Source organism: Papaver somniferum, chromosome 7 (assembly GCF_003573695.1).
Source record: "Papaver somniferum cultivar HN1 chromosome 7, ASM357369v1, whole genome shotgun sequence".
Taxonomy (NCBI): Eukaryota; Viridiplantae; Streptophyta; class Magnoliopsida; order Ranunculales; family Papaveraceae; genus Papaver; species Papaver somniferum.
In genome coordinates, this window is record NC_039364.1 from 207,382,939 (window position 1) to 207,391,226 (window position 8,288).

Consider the following 8,288-nt stretch of genomic DNA (forward strand, 5'->3'; position numbering starts at 1 on the left):
TCATGTGTTTCCCCTTCGGTGCAGGCTGCTTTGGTTTCTCAGAAGAAAAAGCGGGCTCCTGTCTCTTTTCGGAATATTGATCTTGAGGCCTTTAAAGCGAAGCATGGTCTTAAGCATTTCGAGGTTCGTTTTTATAACCAAGGAGATGATCTCACTTATGATATGAAAGAACTACAAGTATGATTCCCAGCATCTCTTGACTACCGTTGGCGCATTCAAGGCTGGTCTGATGCTTTCTTTGTATAAATGGAAGGATTCGTTTTATTACGATGTGTTGGCTCATCGTGGTGATTGTTCTACTTCTCACACTCACTGCCACTCAGTGGCTCAGATAAGCGGAAATTTCTGGCGAAGAGTGTTATCTTCGAAGTAAGGGTGAGATTACGATGACATGCTACACACCTGATCCTGAGCAGAGGAGTTGGTATACCGCTAAGAATTTCAATGCTTCTTTCGGGGATTACGTCAATAGTAGGAATCGAAAAATATGGAGTGTTGGGCTTCGTCAGATAACCGTTTCTCGTGGTGAGATCCGCCTCTTGAGCGAAGTAAGTGATGCCAAACTACAGTACGTCCCTGGTACTGAATCTTCTGAGAAACCACTGCTTTTTCCCCTCAAGGAACGTCTTCGTCGTGATGACGACCATGAGTGGAATGCTACTCCTATTGAAATCATTGGTCCCTGGGATTATGGGTGGATTCCCAGTGAGCAAGGGTAGAATCCTACTGATCTTAGCAAGCCGTGTGCCGATCCACCAGCCCGCTATGGTGACTATGTTCCTTGGGCTTTAAATTTTGTTGGTATGAGGTTCGATTATTGGGTGAGGTATGTCACCAAGAGCCTTTTGATTACTATGCTTTTTTCTTTGTCCTGCGGTGTTTTACTCGTCTGCTCTTTGATGTGTTAGGATGATGGCGACGAAGAAAGTTTCGATGTTGCTCCTTCGGAGGGTAAAACTATTGTCAAGGTATGATTTAATATATTATGGTGTATGTATGTTTCCCCTTGAATCAGAAATTGACGTATATTACTTATAGGCTCCGAAGAAACAAAAGATCAGTCATGTTGAGTCTTCCATGGTTGAACTTGAAGGGACAGAAATCACTGAGGTAACTAGTCTGGTGGTTGACGACGAAGAGCTGGAAAATAAGGAGGAAGAAGAAGAAGAAGTCCTTGAAGAACGAACTGAGACCACTCCCGATCCTCATACCAATACCGAAGAAGAAACTGATCTTGGAGGGAAAAATGGTAATCATATGGTCGATCCTGAGTGTACGCCATCTCCTCGTCGAGAAACTAAAAATATTGGTCTGTAGTAGTCGGGTGGTGGTTCGATTCCCGAGACGATGGATGTACCGATGTCGAACCCAGAGTTTTCCTTTCGGTAAAATTTATTCTGCTGGCAGTCAACCTGATTTGTACGATGTTATGGGTTAGCTTCGGATTTCACACTGTTGTCTCCTAATGATAACTGGGAGGTGGAAGCCGAAGACGATGGTGAGAAGTTGATCGAAGAGGAAGATAAATCTGGCGGTGAGGATGCTGAGCTTCGGGATGCTAAGGAAACGAAGGACAAGGAAACTGCTGTTGGTGCATACGATGACGGTGATAGGACTTTTGATTGGTTGAAGAAGAAATATCTTATGAACGTTCCCTATGCTTCTCTTGTTGTGCAAGGTGAGAGAGACTCTGATGCATTTACTCGTCGTCACATGGATTTTTCATCTCGTGAAAAGGTGAACAAAGTGGCAGCGTGGTATTGGTGCTTCTCTCCTGTCGAACTTGTTGGCTACTCCTCTTGCGTCTATTGCTGAGATGATGGCCATTGTCGATGGTCATCAATATGGCTTTCCTCAACAACGCATTCTTGAGGTAATGTGTTGCCCCGGCTATGTGTTTTCTCTATTACAGTGATATTCCTTAGTGATTTTTATGCCCATGTTTGTTGCAGTTGGTGAACAACGAATATTTCAAACGTACTCTCTATCAATTTTTAAGAGCTAAGGCGCTCAAGTTGGAGGCGAAGCTGCGTCAGAGGGACGGTGAACTCCAGTCTTTTCAAGAATTGATTGAAGCGAAGGATAACAAGATACTAGAGTTGAGAGAGCAGTTGAATGGGAAACAACAGGTCAGCGCCGTGAGGAAGGGCTTTGTCAGGAGGTGGCTTATCTTCGTCAAGATCTAGATAAGGCTCGTGTCGAAGCTTTATCGGCGATACTTCGTCCAAAGGTTTGTCCTTTTTCTTTCCTTCTGTCTTTGTCTGTTTAGTGTTCTTTTTGAGTTAGCCTTCCCTGTCTTTAGCTGGTGGTGCCGAAGAGTTAGTATGGCTTTGGAATGAAAGGACTCGACATGATTCTCTTATTAAGGAGTTGGTGTCAAAAGTAATATAAATATCCGACATATGGATTCTCGTGCTAATCAACATAATCAGTTAATAGCAGGCTATCGAAAACAGCGAGAACAGATGATTGAAATGCAAAACTCTGTTTCCGCCGCTCGCTGCCAGTTCAAAGGTACTTTGCAATGGTCCTGTCAGTCCCTTTATGAGGCTCGTGATGCAGTTTCTCGGCTTGAGGCCAAAGTGGTGGATTTACAAGTAGAGCTCCGTGAAGCCCGCTCATCTCATGATCCTGAGGTTCGGGATTATATACATCGGCTTGTTCGTGAACGGGATGATGCAAGGGCCGAGGCACATGCTCTTAGTCAGGCCTTAGCTGCTTCTCGTGCTGATGTTGCATGTTTGGTTGAATCAGAGAAAGGATCTCGATATTAATAGGCTCACAAAGGGGATCGAGGGGATCACCAATGAAGTCAATCACCTTCGTCATTTGGATTCAATGAAGCAGGTAGAGTTAGATCAGTGCCAATTCAATCTCGAAAATTGTCGCCTCGACTATAAGAAACTTTCCAACGAATATGATTTTCTTGACGAAGCCCGAGATGCAGTTGTAAATGAGTTTGAAACAGCTTCCACTGATGTCGAAGGTATACATTCGTTTGGTCGTGAGTAGTTGCTTGTTTTTCTTATCTGGTAGTTTGTTTTGTCTTTGCAGAGCTCGAGGGACAGTTTCGCCTTGCAAATGAAAATTTTGAAAAGGCTCAATTTGAGTTAGTCAAGCAACAAGCGCGAACCAGCTATTTCGATGGGTTGCCGGGACTCTAGATGTGACTGTGAAGGAATCTGCAAAAGAAGTGGAACGCTTGAAGTCGTTGTTGACGAAATATGAGCTCAAGGTTGCTGCTATCACAGTTGAGGCTCGTCTTCAGTTATCCTTGGAAGTTAACAAAACCTTGGCTCAGATAGAGCAAGTTCTCTTGAAGGATGGCATCGTCAAGAAATACAAGCGTCATCCCGTTCCGAACCCTTTGTTACCACATCGGACCCGTCGTCCTGGGGAAGCGTCCCTTCGTCTCAAAAGGAGCGGCCTAATGATCGTCCTGAGACAGGACCTTCCATGAAGGAGTAAGGACCTCCATGTCTTCGTTGTGGAGTAGAGATTTGATGGCTGGTGATTACGCAACTTTGGGTCATTTTTTGTGTATTTTTGTATTTCTTGCTTATTCCCCAAAACTTGTAATCAACTTTTATGAAATGGATCATCAATCATTCGGTATTTGCAATGTTGATTTTCCTGTACAGTTATATCATATGTTTTTAGATTAATGAATATATTATAAGTATTTGTGTTAATAACGAAGGTTAATACCTTTTCTTATTATTTTTGAACCTGTCACCCCGTCGGCCAATCTTGGGACATAGGATTACCGAACGGTGGGGGTTGTGTAGCATCCTCGGAGACGTGGTGCGTTGAGGAATATTTACATGCACCCGCTCCGCTGAATCACTGATTTGTGCCATGTTGGATATCTCTTTCTAAAGGAAGCCTTCCCCCTGGTCATACACTCATAGACGCTGACAGGGGAGTCCTGAGAGATTGCATGTTAGTGTTTTCTCCAGTATGAATGTATAGGAAAGGGATCATAAATAGATACCCCGGTGTTGTGAAACTCTGAAGCTTGCGACAAAAAGATTATGTTTGATTGATATATCGAGGTCTGCTATTCCTCAGCCAGAGATAGAAACATGTCGAGCGGGTACGCTCCCTTCTTATTCTGGTACTCTTCACGCAGATGCAGGACTTCGTTGCTTCATGGATATTAGGGCTTGAGGTATTTCACATTCTATGGGTGCCTTAAGAATTCTCTTTTTAAATTGCGCAGGTAGTAAGAACCCTTCTCTGCAACATCGTGTATTACATATGGTCATCCCCATGTTGGTGCAATTTTTCCCCATTTCTTTTTGCGGTACAGTTCGTAGCACATACTATCCTTCTACAAAATTCCTAAGTTTAACCGTCTTTTTATATTCCCTTGCTAGCCTTCGTTGGTAATTTTCCATCATTTGTAATGCGGTTTCTCTTCTTTCCTCAAGATCATACAGCTTCTCCAACATCATGTTTATTCTAAGGTTCTTTTCCCAAGCTTCAGTCTTCGTTGTTGGCATGATTATATCTGTTGGGATTACTGCTTATACCCCATACGTAAGTAGGAAGCGATTCTCTTGTTGCCGACCTTCGTGTCGTCCTGTACGCCCATAGACTGTTGTGCAACTGCTCACACTGTCGGTTCTTGTGTTCATCCAACGCTTTCTTGAGGGTAAGAGTGATGGTCTTATTGGTGGCTTCGGCTTGTCCATTACTCTGTGGGTAGATAGGAGCGGATTTATTTTTCCTGATCCTGAAGGTATCGAAGAACATGTTAATGTTCTTTCCTTGTAGTTGCTTGCCGTTGTCGGAAAAAATTTATGCGGGTATGCCGAATCTACATATGGTATTTTGAAAAATGAATGTGAATACATCCACATATCTTATTCTTGCTAAAGCTTTTGCTTCCACCCATTTGATGAAGTAGTATGTGGCTACTATTAAGAATTGCCTTTTTCCTGTTTCTTCGATTAATGGTCTGACAATACCAACTCCACATTTTGAAAATGGCCAAGGGATTTCAACTGAATTTAACTCCGTCGTCGGTGCATGGATTCGTTTGGCAAAGCGCGGACATTCTTCGCATCTTCTGGCCATCCTCGCAGCGTCTTGTATCATTTGTGGCCAGTAATAACCTTGTATTTTGGCTTTATCTGCTAATGACGTCATTCCACCATGGTTTCCAGCATCTCCGTAGTGAATGTCCTTCATGATACGATGGCCTTCTTCTCTAGACAAGCAACGCAGTAATGGCCCGAGGAATGATTTCTTGTACAAGATTTCATCACGAAGGTGGTACCTCCCAACTTTTGATTGTATTTTTCTTGCTATCTTGATATCTGCAGGAAGCACTCCTTATTTAAGGAACAAATGAATTTCGGTTCTCCAGTCTTCTTCGTTACTGAAATCTTCATCTTCGTTGGCTCTCGTCAAGATATCATCTTCAATGATTTGTTCTTCTATATCCTCTCCTACACCATCTTCGTGATCTATCATGGTGAGGACTTGTTGTTGTTGGATCGAAGGTTGGTACACTCTTCCTATCTTGATGGTCGTAATCTTCTCTTCCCTTATCATTGAAGATATATAAGTTAAAGTATCGACATGCCTGTTGTCCTTCTTGCATAAATGCCTGAATGTGATGTTTGGTATTTGAGATGCTATATTTTGAACCAAGGCCATATATGTTGACAGAGTTTCATCATATGTGTTGTATTCCAGATCTATTTGTCGGACGACCAGTTATGAATCGCTTGTTAGGCGAACATTGGTTATCCCCAGCTCCAGTATTAAATGGAGTGCATGCACGACGGCCTCGTATTCCACTACGTTGTTGGTATGCTCCTCAAACTCCAGTCTTAATGTGTTTACCATTTTGTCACCTGTAGGGGTTGTGATGAGGATCCCAATTCCTGCACCTTCCTTATTTCTTGATTCATCGACGAAGACTTCCCATCTTCGTTGATTATCCGGTTCGAGTACGTCTGCAGGATCATCTTCATCTTCCTTCGTTCTGGGTAAGCCCTTCACCTCTTCATCGTTATCCAAGGGAAAATATGCTAAGAAATCCGACAAGACCTGCGATTTTTGGGCGGTTTGGATTTCATGTATGATGTTGACTTATTCTAACCGTGCGTTCTGAAAAAGTGGGGGTACAACAACCACCCAATATTTCGCTTAGCAATATGTATGGACAAACTCCAATATACTCTCTAGAGAATCAACTAGACAGTCAGACTCAATCTAGATAAAAAGTATATCAAAGAGTTTATATCTCAATCTCTCGATTTTATATATACTCAAGCAAATAGAAATCTGCGAGTCTTTATCAAATACTAGAGAGATAACTTGGATGGTACCAAAGACCAATATCCAAGTGTCAATCAATTTAAATCAACAACCAAAAGGTCGGATATTCTAATTGATTGAACAACACATAACCTGTGATATTTCAATTATATAAAAAAATATAATGCGGAAAAGAAATAACACAAACACCAGAATTTTGTTAACGAGGAAACCGCAAATGAAAAAAAAACGGGACCTAGTCCAGATTTAACACACACTGTATTAAGCCGCTACAGACACTAGCCTACTCCAAATTAACTTCGGTCTGGACTGTAGTTGAACCCCAATCAATCTCACACTGATCCAAGGTACAATTATGCTCATATGTCTCTGATCCCAACAAGATACTACGTACTTGATTCCCTTAGCTGATCTCACCCACAACTAAGAGTTGCTACGACTCAAAGTCGAAGACTTTAATAAACAAATCTGTTTCACACATAAAAGTCTACGGTAATAGATAAATCCGTCTCCCACGAATATACCTACGAGTTTTGTTCCGTCTTTTGATAAATCAAGGTGAACATGAACCAATTGATAAACCAGACTTATATTCCCGAAGAACAACCTAGTATTATCAATCACCTCACAATAATCCTAATCGACGCAGCGAAAAAATATATTGTGGAATCAAAAATGATGAGACGAAGTGTTTATGATTTCTTTTATATCTTGCCTACCAGAGATATCAATTTCTTTTATATCTTACAATTGTCCTCGTACGATAGAAACAACAAGATCAGATCACACAACTACGAGAAAGTAGTATCGGTCTGGCTTCACAATCCCAATGAAGTCTTTAAGTCGTTAACCTGGTTTAGAAGAAGAAACTAAAGGTTAAAGGAGAATCGACTCTAGCTTAGCACAACTAGTATCACACAGAAGGTGTGGGGATTAGGTTTCCCTATTTCTATAGTTCTCCCTTATATAGTCTTTCAAATCATGGTTTGCAATCAATGTTAGCTTGGTAACAAAGCATTCAATATTCACCGTTAGATGAAAACCTGATTTAGATTCAAGCTAATATCTTTCAACCGTTTGATCAAAAACTAGCTTGTTACACACAAATAAAATGCACGTTTCTAGGCTTGTGTAACCGTACCCAAACTTGTACATTTGTTGGTTCAATAATAGTTAACCAAATGGCTAGCCATATGATCACTTTCATATCAATTATATTCTTCTTCACCATAACTAGTTCAAGTGACTCAAATGAACTAGTTAGAGAGTTGTTCAATTGCAAGGAAATCTTATGTAACTACACAAGACACAATCGAAGCAAAAACGATTTGATTCACTTGAATCGGTTCATGAACTATATAGCCACAGTTTGCATTTGCATTCCTTAGTTTATATAAGAATAAGTTCACAAACCTCGTTTTTAGATATAACCTACTCAAGTTCGCGGACTTAAGTTCCCGGACGGAGTTCACAAACTCCAGCAGAAATTCTCGGGACAAGAACTTCCGCCAGTTCGCGGACTGAGTTCGCGGACTTGGCTCACGCCACCATGCCGGTTCTCTTGATCAACAAAGTTCGCAAACTTCGGTTCAAGGAATAAGGACTTATACATATATGTGTTTCCACAACAATGCTTATATCCTCCAATGGTTATATAATCTAAACTCTCATTTCAATCATTGGAACATTCTTAGAGGACGTTGATATTCTATAGTTGTTATTCACAAACTATTTTTCGTCAAAGTAAGCAATTTTCAAAGTGATTGAAACTTGTCATGACTTTCGTCACCAGGTAAAGATGAACTTGGTTAAAGCGAAAGCTTACCAACACATATTTCAATAAATAGATAAGCGAGATAAACTCGGCTTGAAATAGCAAATGTGTATAATCTAAGTCTATATAGCAAAACGACTTTTGTCTCAAGATAGGAGATAAATAGAATTTTGAGTGATAAATAAGTTCAAGTCTCCACATACCTCTTAGTCGATGAAGA

The 8,288-nt window shown here is 41.1% G+C and overlaps 1 long non-coding RNA gene across 1 annotated transcript; it reads left to right on the forward strand.

Moving 5' to 3' along the window:
• Positions 1-1,049: 1,049 nt before the first annotated feature.
• On the forward strand, positions 1,050-3,552 carry LOC113293309. The gene is made up of 3 exons (XR_003332199.1): positions 1,050-1,873; positions 1,953-2,847; positions 3,055-3,552. It is a non-coding gene; the product is annotated as an uncharacterized LOC113293309 (long non-coding RNA).
• The last annotated feature ends 4,736 nt before the right edge of the window (positions 3,553-8,288 follow it).